The sequence below is a fragment of the Buceros rhinoceros genome, unplaced genomic scaffold (genome assembly GCF_000710305.1).
Source record: "Buceros rhinoceros silvestris isolate BGI_N320 unplaced genomic scaffold, ASM71030v1 scaffold7874, whole genome shotgun sequence".
NCBI classification, from domain to species: domain Eukaryota; kingdom Metazoa; phylum Chordata; class Aves; order Bucerotiformes; family Bucerotidae; genus Buceros; species Buceros rhinoceros.
This window is the reverse complement of record NW_010408772.1, coordinates 65,874-80,608: the sequence shown is the minus strand read 5'-3', so window position 1 is coordinate 80,608 and position 14,735 is coordinate 65,874. Positions and strand designations below refer to the sequence as shown.

General features: G+C 50.0%; 1 protein-coding gene across 1 annotated transcript in view; it reads right to left on the bottom strand.

The window, feature by feature from the left end:
- The window catches only part of VAV2 (vav 2 guanine nucleotide exchange factor), a gene marked incomplete at its 5' end in the record, with an annotated part of 105,088 nt that overhangs the window by 46,567 nt on the left and 43,786 nt on the right, over nucleotides 1-14,735 (bottom strand). The window lies entirely within an intron of this gene.

Here is a 14,735-nt window from a genome sequence, read left to right as displayed (position 1 = left end):
TGCTGAAGCAAACTTGCCAAGACTGAATGGTTTTGACTTCTTGCATTTCAGTAAAGATGCATCATCAGTTTGTCAGAGGTGAGTGCAGACCATCGCTCTTTCCTGGCAGAAACCAGCCAGAAGTGATTCAACAACAAAATATTTTCATTAGCATCGTAAGCAGGAACAGGAAAGCCACCAGCTTTTTTCTGAAAGCTCCCAATTTTGATGGAAGTTTTAATTGCTACGCAGAATTCTCAATGAACAAAGAATGGGTTTTAGTTCCTTACAGATATAAACCGTGTTTTATTCTTACTCATGTTCACCATTTCAAAGCTAGATTGAAAAAACAAACCTATTATTTTTGGTCTGGGTTCCCATCCACTGGAATGATTAGCGATGCCTGAGTCCAGGACATAGATAAAGGACTTTTTGAGCCGTTCCTGCTGTCCAGGGCCCCCAGCTCTCCTCCAGGAACATAAACACAAACACTGCAGGGGCTGTCACTGCTTGGAGCTGCCCTGCTCCCAAACCCAGCCGCAAGGCACCTTTCTTTCGTGGCACCGCATCGCTGCGCGATGCTCCCTACCACGCTAAACCACCCTCAGATCAGTCACCCAGGGGATCACGTGCCCTCTGTGAGCGCCTGACTTCTCTCCTGGGACTGCTGCTGTTACACGAAGCTCCTCTCCCTCCCACGTTATTATCCCAGAACGTCAATCAGAGTTGCATCACGGATCCTCATGTAAATCCTTCCCACTGCAAGAGGCACATGTCAGCACCAGGCTCATTCTGGGGTGGGAGTGCAGCTCCCCAGCACTGCCCTGGAGCCTGAGCTCCTCCTGCCGTGGCAGATCCTGCTCCAAATACTGTCTTCTCCACACCCCTGCAACCTTCAACCCGCAGATTTTTCTTTTCTTTTACCATTGTCCTGAATTCCAGCCCAGCTGTTGGCCACTGGTGCCCCACGTGTGGACCTGAAGCTGGGACAGCAACAAAGGAGCTGCCACAGTTTGGCATTTAGCGGTTGACTTTCACAGGGAGAAGAGGGATGCTGAATTATTCAACAAGGCCATTGAGACTCTGTGAACGACAAAACTTGGCCACATTTCTCCTTGGTATAAATGTCACTAGCTGGAGTTCAGCACAGAAAGGAGCTCCAGAGCAAGAGGGAATTTTCCTCACACCTCGGATGCTTTAATGCTCTTGCACGATGCTTCTAGCAAAAGAAGGCTTTACCAAAGCATCCTTCTGTGTCTTTAAGATGTGGCCCCTGACATTTCCTTCTAAGCAGAGGGCATGGATGAAAGATTTACTTAATCAGACAAAGCATTACTTCTGCTACTGCTGTCAGGAGCATATTTTGGCCTATCTCTCACTCTCGAGAGACCATCTGGATACCTACTGGCCCACTACCCCTGGTACGCCTGGTTTCACCGGGCTGCCCTGGAGCCACTGATCACAGACCATAATTACTGCGCAACTAGAAGAGAAACTGCAAACTTTCTCAAGCAGAAATTCAGTGCCACAAATGTAAGACGCAGTCAAGTTCCTCATTTTACTGTAATCTAACAAAAAAGCAGCACGGAGGAAGGTTGGTTGCTTCTGGCAAAGGCGCTTCCACGTGCTCTCCAGCCAGCAAGGCCCCAGTGCCAGCCAGCAATGATCCCACCTCCATCTCAGGGAGGTGTTAAGCGAGCCTGGCTCTCCCAGCCCCGCTCACACCGCTACCTCTGGCTGCTCTCTCGTTTGCTCTGGCTTTGAGAAGCAGCAAGCAAAGATGTGGCTTCTCGTAACATCGGGCTTCAGTGAGCAAACCCGCTGTGGAGGAACCCAAAGGGGCTGAGCCCTCTTGGAAGGAGAAGGCAGCTCTGCCTGCGAGCTCCACACGAGCCACATCTCTCCCAGCACGCTGTCATTTCACTCCGCGATTTTCAGTAAGGTTGGCTTTGCCTTTAGAAATCAAAGAGCAGCCATAGGAGAAAGCAGGTTAAAATACAACCAGGAGTTAAAGAAATCAGGTCTTACTCCCTAAATTGTCTTAAAACACCACACTGAGCACGTTATTAAATCTCTCTTGCTGCAGTCTCCTGCCTCTTCCCAGTTTGGGAGAGGAGGAGGGACCGAGTTCATCAGCACCCACAAAAGGCTCCAGGGCTCATCAAGGCAGAGCATCGCTGTTGGTGAGCGGTACCTGCAAACACCGAGCCTAAAGCGGGCACAGGGCCTGGGGAGCCCGCTGGCACCCCCAGCCCCACTTCACGGGGCTTAAAATAGTCCAAGGGAAGTCCTAGATTGACTGAGTCTGTTCTGCAGTCTATTATTAGACTTCTAAAGCACAAAAATCAGTTTATGAATCAGACGGTTATACCGCAGGGTTTGACTTCCAGGGAAATCTAAGAGAAAAGCGCACTGTTCTCGACGCCAACAGTTTTTGCTTTGTTCTGTTACGGAAAGCCCCAAGCACTGAACATCCTGGCACATCAAAGCCCGGGACCTGGTTCCAGCACGCACAGACACGCTTGCCTAGGCTTAGGCTCCCAAACCGACGCTCAGGTACATAAGCAAAGTGACCCACTTGGAAGGATCAGGTACAAAGAGCCTCCAGGAGGTTTGGCATCTCTGAAAACGAGACTGAGCAGCAACTGTCCCAGTATCGGGGAGTATTTTTCCAACAGCAACTCCTGCTAGTAGCCAAGAGCAAGAAAAGCCAAGAACAGCCCCAGCTCCTGCACTCCAGCCTGCCAGCCCACAGCCAGGGAAGCGCTTAAGCATGCGTAATCCTCTCAATTTCAACAGGATTAAACAGCATTCTTAAAAACAAGTCAATCCTTAAGTGTTTGCTAAACCATGTTGCATTTTCCCCTGTAAAGCAGCTTCATATTTGCAGAGAAACCCAGCAGTATTTCCTGCCACTCCTAGCTAACGCTTTGTATCGAGCCAGGCGCGATCTGCGTTGTCACCCACCCACGCAGCACTTTGCACAAGGGGTTCCTGATCTCATCTGAGGCTTTGCACTGCTTCTGCAACACAAGGACATATTAATACAACTAACACAGGTATGACACTAAGTGGAATTACAGTTCACTGGTTTTTCATAGCACCCCTTTCTTTTATGGCAGCCTGGAAATTCAGATGCTTTGTTTCCCATGGCAGATGGTATCACCAAAAGAGATTTCTTGCTGTGGGGTATCGGTTCCCTTCAGATTTACACCAATTATTTCATGAGCTCAGATCTTTGGGTTCCCCCTCTTAAAACTAATGTGCTGCTCCAAGCCAGGAAGCTGGCAGAACTGAGGCTGCTGCATCCTGGCAGTGCTCCTGGGAGCTGGGAGCAGTGACTTCCAAACGTGCTGGTCCCTCAAACCACACTCAAAAAGGCTGCAACGACCAAAACCAGAGTGCCACTGCCCCAGGGCAGTCACTGGGGCAGCGCTGGGAGCAATCCCAGCCCCATCCTGGGGCAGCAACATCTCCACTGGCAAAGACCAGAGTACGCAGAGCCATTTCAACAGGCTGCTTGGGAAAATTCTTCTTTCATCTGTGCATTGTGTTCTGGAAGAGGGAGGGCTGTGGACTTAAGCACCAGGGGCTTATGCAAACTATTATTATTATTATTATTGCTGCTTCATCCATTTCTCCACGCAATTTCCTCCAAGAAACCCGCATTCAGCATGCAGACATCACCATAAAAGCTCTATATAACACCCCGCTGACAATAAGATGTCAGAGCGGAGCTATAAAGGTACGCAGAGCAGGTGATGTGACTTTCTCTACAGCCAAACTGCAAAGGTTAGTGGCAAATTCCTGGTGGTTTCACTGTGAAAGGTGAGGGACGCCCATAGCATCCCTGACCTTCCAGTCTGTCTTGTACTTTTAGACATGAGCTAAATCTAACTTCCCAGCTGATCATTGACCGACCAGTGCCCCGCACGGGATGAGATCATTGCTGTGAACCAGCAGAACCAGAAATGGAGCATGAGACCTTGATTTAAAAAGGCACCGAGTTCTACATTTCGTGGGAAAAAGAAAGAAAGGACAACAACAAAAAAAAACCCCAACCAAGTCTCAGACCAGGGTTCCTCACATTCACTGGTCACTTTGCAAGAAATCTGGCCGAGAAACAGTATTTTTGAAAAGAAAAAAGAAAAACACAACCCCCATACCAGCACCGTAAGAAATCCACCACTTTTCTTCTTCCTTCCTACCAACACTTTCTTTTAGGAATTACACATAAATATAAACTACAGCAAAACAAATAATAAATTATTATGCTTACTGCTCTTCTGTTTCCTCCGCATTGTTTATTGCGGACGGTATCTCTGTGCATCTAGAATGCTCTCAAATAAACTCCCTCCCAATTTGAAAAAACAAACTGACCCAGCTTGGCTGGAGAACACGTTGCACAGGAGGAACCCCCCAGCTTGCTGTGCTCCAAGAGCGTGCAGAGCCCCAGCAAGGTCCTGTCATTCCCAGAACAAACAAATATTTGCTTCTAAGCAAATCAGGAGTTCTGTGCAGTGGTGGTAAGTCTGGGCAGAGACCTCAACATTGCCACCTTTGGACGTGCCCTTCTGACAGGGGAGGTTTCAGAGCCTGAAACTCATAAAGAGCAAAGGAAATCCTCAGGCCAAACATTCTCAGCCTCTGTGTGGCTGAAACCTGACCTCAAATTCAGAGACAAGCCGGTTAAATTATTTCTGAGTTGGATAACGGTATCCAACAGCAAAACCATTGATGTGAAGGGTCCCCGGGACAAGGCTGCTAAACTAAAAGCAGTCATGACAGCAAGGAGGACTCGACTCGGTGGCCTCCAGTGTTTTCTCCCGCTGTTACACTGGTGCACGTGGCCGATCAGCTCATGCTTGCTCTGCTCTGTCTGCTGAGGAGCATCCCTGCCCAGTCGGGGCATTCCCGGTGCTTCCCACCCCTGGGCTGTGCCCAGCCAGGATCTGGTATTTGCAAAGCAAAGTGTCACCAGCAGCGTCCAGCCTCCCATCTCCCCCATTTGCATGCCCCTCTCTCACGATTTGTACCCCAGCTAGCCCAGTCCTGGAAAGTCACGAAACACAACCTGCTCAGCCTGGATCGATTCTTTGTGCTCCCTGTGTGCTGTTGGTAAGTGCATAAACCTGCAGGACCTCACAGCACGGGAGCAGTGAGCACCACAAGCATTAAACCTACAGCTGCCTTCCAACCCTTTCCCTGGACACCATGCAGCCACTTCGGCATCCCACACAGATGTTGCTGGGAATTCTTACGTCAACATCTCCCGATACAAGCCAGTAGCCAAAGGCAGATTCACTGGCCAGGTAGGAGGAAATCAGACTGTGCTGATTCATTCCCTCAGGATGCCAAGGGTGGGCAGAGCCCTGTTATAGGAAAATCAAGGTGATTTGATGCTATAGCCAGGGCTCTCAGCTGGACCAATGAAATAATAATTGGTTTGGACAACTGGTTTGAGCCTTTGCAGTACCTGCCTGACCCGTTTCCCCCACAGCTCCTCTCCGCCTGCCCGGGAACGCCGTGGCTTTGCCTCCCGTTCCCACCCGTGCCAGGCAGAAAGGCCATGCGTCGGGAAGCGTGGTGTTTGCTGGCATGCAGCGTCTGGAGAGGTGCCAGCCAAGCACATTTTGGCTGATACATATTTGATCAGGATTTTAAATTAAAGCCAGGGAAGCTCTCCTGTGATGGTGTGTCCAGGGCATCTCTCCCCATATTTCACATGTGCTGCACAACAGATGGGGAGCTCCGTGATGGTGGTATGGTAAAGCCTTCCCTCTCCTCCAACAAATCCCATTCCAGGATTCCTTGACTGCCGCTCCCTTTGATTCACTGAAACATCAGCAACTTGTGACAGCGCTACGGAGCTGCAGCTCATCTTCAGAGCACTCAACAAATCACAGGAGATGGAAGAACCAGCAACATAAACAAAACCCATTTGCCAGAGCAGGTGAGAAAGGAGAGAATTGCTCAGCTTCCAGCACCCCTCTGGGGTGGCTGCTCCCTTGCCCTCAAAGATGTGTGTGCAGCAGTAAGTGCTGGTCTCAGGGAAGTAGTAAACATCCTAAAGCCCAGACAGTGGCTTGGAGGAGAGCTGGCCAGGGGTGTTAGGACCATGGCCCTCACTGGGGCTGGACTTCCATCTGCAAACTGGATGCAGGAAAACCAGGTACAAGCTGGACTTTGCTTTGGAAATTCAGCAAGAAAGGCTAGACGTACACATCCTTCCTTTCCTAAAGGGATACTTGGTCATGAACGCAGCAAAGGGTTAAAATCATCTCAGGTGAACGTCTGACACAGATTGTCCCCGACACCTCTTCGCCACAGTTCAGAGCCCCTGTGTCAGGCTGTGTTATGGTCACAGGGATGAGCACTCACACCTCACAAGATAACGAGGTTAAGCCCTCTAACAAGGGCCTGCCAGCAGAGATGCACTTTCCAGGCATCTTTTACCAAAACCGAAAACTCCTCTGAGAAAGCCTGAGGAACACACACCAAAGTTTTGTGCTACTTCCCCACAGGGCAGCTGGGCAGGGAAGGGCTCCTGCCTTCAAAGGAACATTTACCAAAGCAAAGCTGGAGTACATCCAGCATTTTTTCCAGACCTGACTAAAAAGGTCTAAAATACATTCCCAGCGCTCCACGCAGCATTTGGGCACGAGAAGCGTTTCCCTTGCCCAAGGCTCTTCTCCCCGGGACCCCAGCACTGACCCCCTTGCCATGCTGGGGACCCAGCAAGGGGGCACCTGGAGCATCCACATCCCAAACCAGAAATCCTCTGCAGTTGCAATCTGCGGCTGCCGTGTCCTCAGGGGACTCTCACAAATCCACATTTGATAAGCACCAGATTACATCTCTCTGTCATGAAGGTGTAAGTGAGCTCAATGCCTTTAACTCCCTCACCACCTCCAAGGCTTCAAGAGGGGGAAAGGGGCAACGCAGCTGGGTAAACACCCTCACTACCCACTGGTACCACCCTGACAGTGCTAGGAAGCATCACCTGCTGCATCAGCAAACACAATGAAAGCCCAAAGCTCCCCAAAGGGGAGCAGGAGGAGCTGGGCAAAAATTGGCCTGCTGCAAAATGGTCATCTGCAAACACGAGGGAGAAAACCCCGAAGGGAGCAGAGAGGGAGCAAACGGGAGAAGTACTTTGTTCCTCTGGCTCCTGTGCTCCCCATGGTGCCACGGGCACTGCTAGCAGCTCTCCAGGGAGCACACTCCATCTACGGATCAATCCAGGCTGATAAATCATATTAGAAAAAAGGAGAAGAACAGGACCCTGGGAAGAGAAAGGGACTTTCTGCACCTGATCCTCAGCCGCTGTAAAATCTCCCCCACTCTCATCAACTGCTCTGATTTACAGCCTGGACTCTGCCTGTGTCGGGGCTCCGGTAACTGGAGGTGTTCCAGGGCTCCAGGCAGCTCCTCCGCTGGGCTGTGAAGCCTGTTAGCTGCAACGTGCTGCTCCAGGCACCGCTGCCATGACGCTGTGTGGGTTTGCCCGGTCTTTGTAGAACAGGGTTATGACACCCAGAGTTATCAAACGCTGTGATGTGGCCACATTGCGTGTTGGGGATGCAAATATGAAGTCACTGGCAAAGCCCCTGCTGATTTCCAGTGGCAACAGGACTTGCATCATTTTAACACATTTATTTTGAGCTCTTTGGGGCCAGCATCGTGTCTGCTACGAGGCAGCCACTGCAAAATCAGCCACATCCCCTGACAAGGAGGAGGAAAGAGTAACTCAGCTGGGTTTATAACTACTGGCAGAAAAATTCTGCACCATGTCACACTACCATAAGTTTCCCAGACACACATATCCCCTCTCCCATATCTAAGACATCAATCTGCCTTTTCCTTTCACAGAGAGCTGCAAATCAGAGGGAACATTGTCACACATCTCTCAGGCGACCACAAGCCCCGATGTCTGTAAGGAGGTATCCGTGCTCCTCCATCCCCTTTGCGACACATGTCCTCATCCCCGAGCAAACACAGGGAGCCATGACCAAGGCAGAGCAGAGTCCCTCACCTCCTCGCGACCCAGGGACCATGCAAGGCAAGAGAGGGCAGAAGCAAAGTGACCTGACACACGGAAGCACCAAGAGCAAACAAGCCTGCCCGCGGTCTCGCTGTGCTGCTCTCCACTCCGCCCACAACTCCCAAGCACCGAAATTAATGCCCTGAAACCACAGTGCTTGCTTTATGCTGCCGCGTTCCTTTAATACAACAGCAATAAATACTTATTCTGCAACTTAATGGCCTCTCTCATCCGACACGGATGCTGAGCTGCCGTCTCGTTCGGTTACTTTTACTATCGCTATCTGATAGCCTGGCAACGACTAGAGTGAGGAGCTGCCTCTGACAGGACGCTAAAAGCCTCGCGGGGGGAACCCAAGCAGTTTCTCAAGTGAGGTGACACCAAAACCAATAGACACCAACCGAGGCAGCGCCTGCTGCTGTGCCTCCAGCTGAACGTGGGATCAGGTATGTCCTTTGATGGCCCTAAAACAATCGAAGCAGTGACCTCAGCCCCTAGGGAGAGCTCAGCAGCACCCATGCTAAGAGTTCAGCAAAGCCACTAGTTCAGGGCAAACTCAGCAGTATGGTAGGTGCCACCACGCTGGGTGACAAAGAGACCCTGGGCTTGGCAGCAGCACAAACACGAAGTTAAGGTGAGGGCAGGGCCTGGAGGAAGCTCTGGGTGAAACAAAGCCACTAGTTTCCCGTAAACTGCAGGGATTTACAGGACACGGACAAGCTGTGCCTGCTGCAAACAAACCCTTACAAGTTACGCTTCTAAATAAAGTTGTGCCTAGAAGCAAGGCCAGTGACCTCAACCAAGCCCAGCCGCAAGCACCAGCTAAAGCAGTCACTGTTAGCAAAGTAGTTTCCCACAGTTTACTCACTCCTCCCTTCTAAAATCTCCCTGCTCTTTCTGGAAAAAGGATCCTTGCGTAAGCCTGGCTGCTCAGGGGCCACGGGATGCCCTTCTGCCCTGCAAAGCATCCAGCCGTGGTCCAGCTGTGTGTGTGTGTGCCGCAGGCTTATGGCACTTCACAAGGAACCTGCTGCCAAACAGATGCCCTGTCTCCCTGCCGCCCTCCTGCCACCTTTGGGAAGAGTGACAACCAGGTTGGAAAATTTTAAAGGAATTAGCACGAGCGTGGGAAGGTGCGAAACACGTAGGAGGACGTGGATGCTCCGACCTCAGCTGGGGCAAACTGGTGGAGTCCCTGCTGAAAGCCACCAAGCTGTGCTGACTTACACCTCCTGGGCACTCAGCCCTTCATGCTTAAAAAGGAGCAAGAACAAAGGAAGAAGGGGAAAAAAAACCCTTAAACACTAATTAGCTTAAAAGGCTGGTAAATAGATTTACAGGGGCGCTCTGCAAAGCCCTGACCGCAGCGGCTAATTGGGGCACGCTGGGCTGCCTGCAGAGTTCAGCCTGCATCGCCCCGCGCTGTCACGTGGGGCCGAGCCACCACAAAGACACATTGTGCCAAGGTATTTGAACAGGGGGAAGCAAACAACAGTGGAATCATTTCCATGCAAGGGACGGAGAAATGTTGCTGGCTGACAGCAGCGTTCACCGTGCCTTTGTGTTTCCAGGCAGTCCAAAACCTGGCCCTGCTCGGCATCTCTACAGGCTTTGGAGATCCTAGGAAAGCATCTCAGTCTTGCCCCCAGGGTTTGGAGCCTACCTTGTCCTAAGCAGGGTGGTTATAATTATCACTTCTGTGCTATGCAGGGATATTACTATCACAAAAATTCAGGGGAAAGGGTCCCACAGCTGACTCTTGACTCCAGAGCACTGATGCAAATATTAGAAATTACAAGATGGACAAGTCACCAGCTACAAAAAGTGGCTCCAGGCAGAGAGATGTTTGTCTTACACCATGGGGAACAACACCAAAACAGGCTGAACTTTGTCCAGAAACTAGCTGCTCCTACTAAAATCTGATTTCAGGCAGTTTTAGTTAAGTTTCCTCCCCGACTTGCAGAGCACCTGTTCCATAACCTCATCCCCTCCTCATACTTCAGGGTTCAGGGACCTTCTCTGACCCCAGCCCATAACTCACGATGCCCAAAGTCATGCATCTAAGCAAAATCCCTCATCTTATGACTCAAAAAGAGCTACCCAAGCTTCCCGGGGGGTAAAGCCCCCATCAGAGGGGGCAGCTGCTATAGGGACTATTTGCACCCTGACTGCAAGTGTTGCTCAGCCCAGGCAGAGCATGGAAAAGAAGCAGCACAGCTTAATTCGTGGTGGAAGAAGAGGAGACAGGCACATGGCTCTGCTCACGGCATGCCAGCTGGACTGGGCATCAGCTCTGCCTTGAGGTGCCCCCGTGACTTCCAGCCAAGAGGGACTGCAAAGGCTCCTGCAGCCCCGGGAAGGAGGTTCTTCCGCAAAAGCATCCCTCCCTCCCCCAGTATTGATTGGATTTGTCGAAACAGATGGAAAAAACAGCTAGTCAGATGCAGCACACGGATAGCCAAACCTGCTTCCGAGAAACTGGCTTAAGTCTGTATTAAGTTTAATCCCTTTTGATCAAGGCCTTGGATGTAAGCAGAAAATATTACAGATTTTCACATACCTTTAGGTCCCCATTTCCGCCCTGCTCTGCAATGGAGTTGGGCGGTCAGAGAAAAACATATGGAGCACAACAAGGGAGGACTAAGAACATTTTGTATATGCAGGAGAAATTGGAAGCACCCATATGAAACCAATCCGCTCACACAATGGTAATTTACCTACTGAAGAGAGAGGGCTTGAAATTCTCTTTGGCTGATTTCCCTCATCTTTATTGCAGCTGCTAAAGAAAAAATGCAGCAATATATATATAAAAAAAAAATATGCTACAGAAAGTGCTAAAAAGCCAGTTCTTTGCATTTAGCAGAGCTCCCGACTTCTGGCACGGCCACGGTATCCAGACACGTTTCTCCAGTGGAGTTTGAATCCCTTCCAGCCCCAGAGCAGTAGCACAGACAGGAGGTGGCCGCGCCAGGAGCTGCATACGTCAGAGCAGCTACAAAGCTGCGCTCAGGCAGGGTCCCCACGTCACCGGCAAAGTGTCAGTCTTTGCCCCAGGGAGTTTCATGGAAGCAAAGCCCCTCACGAAGCCCTTCTGCACACAGAGGAGAAGCAGCTGAACCACCGGGAGTTGTCTGAGACTAGCTGCACTTCACAAATTGGTAGAGAACTTGTTTAAGTGCAAAGAAATTCCTGTACTACTAAAGCACACCAGAGAGGAAGGAAGCAAAAAGAGTTTTTCAAGTGTGTCCTAAAAGGCAGCTTTCGGGAATTGCTGCTTTGATTTGTTTAAAGCTGGATGGGATGGGAAACCTCTCCCAGCAAAGCTGCTTTCCCTGCAGCTGCACAGAGCCAGGGCTTGTAGCAAGCATCCTGTTTGGGCTGACAGACCTGTGGGCTGCTCCAAGCCTTCCACACATCCACCTGGATGAAACATTCTCCCTTTCACAGCTTCAAGTTTAAAAAAAACAGGGGGAAACCTCAGAAGAGAAGGAAGGTGCAGGAGAACTTGATGTGCTGGGATATCACAGCCAATGACCTTCCAAGCGATGAGCTCTGTGGAACACACGTGCCAGGTCCAGCCCTGGGTGCTGATGCTTGAGCACCTAGAAACAAACTAACATCACGCAGAAACACTCAGGAGAAAGGGAGAATGGTAGGAAGCAGAGCACAGGAGAGCAAGCATAAACTTTATTTCATCAGCCCGAATCTTCTCCTGGACTCCAGAGAGGAGACAGCTTTGGGGGTTTGTTATTACTACAAGCTGCCTTGCCAACCAAAAGCCCCAAAGCCACCCAGGTCTCAGCCACCTCCTCGCCTGGGATCGCCACTGACGTGCCTGTCAAACATCTCCAGTTCTCCAGCCGCTGGTGACACTTGGACTCACAGCCAAAGCCCATCACATCAGCAGCGGCTGCTCCGTGACCCGGAAAACTGCTCTTCAAACTGAAACACCTCAGTGCTACCGAGCTCCTGGCTTTGTCCTTGATCACGTGTAAATCAAGGCCCTGGCTTCATACCTAATTAATAACATTTGAGAAGTTCACCTCAAGCACACCACAACAGTTCAAGTTTGGGGCACAAGGAAGGAAACTTCTCCCTTTCTAGACTCACGAAACATTAATTCAGGTGGTGACTTCATGTTTTAAAGCACTTGCCTTCACTGAGCTAGCGCTCACAAAACTCACAAATCCAGGTTTAGGCATGTAAGCAAACAGGGAATCGTTTACCCAGCGCCTGCGCTGCTCTGTGAACCTCTGCCAGCATCCAGCATGTCTGGAAGATAAGACACATGAACTCCAGCCCTTCGGTACTGCACATTTGGCCACTGTCATCGCCCCTGCGCAAAGTCTCTCTAAGGAAGGGACAGAGCGATGCAGAACACCACTCACGGAGGCAGGCAGGACAACACGTCCATTGTTCCCTCTTCTCACGGCAAATTTCACCTCAGAAAAAAATGCTTGATTTTTCCAGGCTGCTGAGAATCAGTTAAGGCACCACAAACACAGTGTTTCCAACACAGAGCTGTCCGGTTCTGCACTAAAGCCGGAATAAGGAGTTTATTGCTCCTGAAATAGAAAAAACCATCTAGAGCTGCATCCATCTAGGATGCTCTGCTCTGGTTGAACTTTTAGATTTTCCACACCCGCTGATAAGGAGAAATCGCTCGCACACGTGTGCCTGCCTCCTTCTATCCGCTGATATCCCCCGACTTGCACAGCCCAACGGTGAGAGACGTGCCAGCAGCACACTGCCGGCCCGAGCCTTCAGTCAGCATCAGCCGCTCGGACATCTCAGTCACTTCTTGTACGTCTCAAAAGAGTCACCTCTGCGTTTCCCTGCAGACATGGAACAACCGTGTGAAATTCCCGATCCCCAGAAGAATAAACTAAACCTCGTAACTAAACCGGGTTGTTCAGCAGAGCAAAGGTGGGAGGATGCGAGGTGGCTGCTCACTGCACCATGTCCCTGCTGCCCTGCGATGCAGAGCAAGAGCAGAGAAAAAAACCTTCTTTTCTTGCCTAATGTTTCTAGCAGCAGAAATGCACTGTTCTACCTTCTCAGCATAAAACATGATTTTTTTTACTAAATCATTTTGCATTCACAGCACTGAACCCAAACCAGGGTGACTCCAAGCATCCAGAGCAGCGAGGAGGAATTCCAGCTCCTGACAAGATCAGCGACGACTTTGTCCTACAGATTTGAATCATTGGGGGGCAGGGGAAACTACAAGTGTTTACATTTTCACTCTAAGCTTTAGAGCTACAAGCAGGGCCAGGGTTGAGTATTAGAGCGAGGAACATACTCCTGATTTTGGCGGTTTTCTCTTCCTCATTGCACACAATTCCTGTCCAGCTTCCCAGGAACTGCAAGAACCATTGCAAAAGCAAGAGGCTGCTCGAGAATGGACGGCTCTAGCAGGTTCACAAATACTACCAAAAATTTCTCTCTTTGTAATTATTAGACGATTTACACAAATTAAGACTCTTAAGATTGTACAATGCAGTAGGAGAGCCAAGTGCATGGTTTGGATGCTACTCCTCCTCCCGCCCTCCCCAGAAGGAGATAAAAGGAGGCTTCACTCCTGAGAAGTTGCTGGTGAAACGCCTTCCAGAAATAAATGTTATTTTAGAAATAAAAAAGGGTTTTCCATCAACAATATTCTGACAGCACAAATATCCAGCAGTTTGCCTCTGATTTGTTACTCAAAGGCTGGTTCTCAAAATAGCAAACGCCAACTTCCCCAAACCCCTGATGAACTAGAAGTGTCAGCGGAGTTTTCAAACACGACTTGCTGTTCAAAGCACCCCCCCACCTCCTGGGCAGACCAGTTCCCCTGCTGGGCTCTTCTGAACAGGCCAGAGCAGCCCTGGAAAGGACGGCACCACAGACTGGCCGTGCCATCAGATAAAGACCTCTGACACTTCGAGCCACATTTTTTCCATGGCTTAATTCCATTATGTCCATTAATTTATTTACAGTGCAGAAAGGCGGGAGGCTGATGGAGGTGGTGGGGAAGGAATCCACGAAGCAGCTTTCCAGAGACTCTGGTAGTCAGAAACTACCTCCCTTCCTCACATATTGTAACGATGGATAAATATACCCATAAAGCGCTTTGATTTGACTGAGTATGTTAAATTTAGTCTTTGCTCTGCCTCTGCAGACAGCACGTTTATTGCTGCGTGGGTGAGTGAAACATGCCTCACTCACAGCACACTGCAAACAGGCCTATAAAGAACTGCAGTAAAAGACATCCAAAATATTGGGTCCCTTAGTGCGTGGTCACAGCTCACAAATTACAGGGCGGAAGGGAAGCTGGATGGATTTCCACAGTCACTACTGTACAGAGGGCGAGTCAAGATGATCTAAGAGTCCCTTCAGACCTAACAAATCCATACAGCTATAAAAAAAATAAATTAAAAAATCATAGATTAGATCTTGGCTGCCGCCAAGAAAAAAAGGAGAGGAGGGTCAGGCATGACGTTTTCAGTCAGTGATTTAAGGAATGTAAATAGCTTTGTCAAAGATGCTCAGGCAGATTCCCCAGCTGGATCCTCCACCGTGAGTTCAGCTTCACTCCTGGACCTGCGACATAGCAGGATGGTTTAAAACAGCAGGAAAAGCAAACTGGTGGCTGGTGAGCCCTGGCTCCACCGGGGATGGGTGGGAGGTATCGCGCAGGGAGTATCTACACTCCAGGGGAACAGGATCCCAA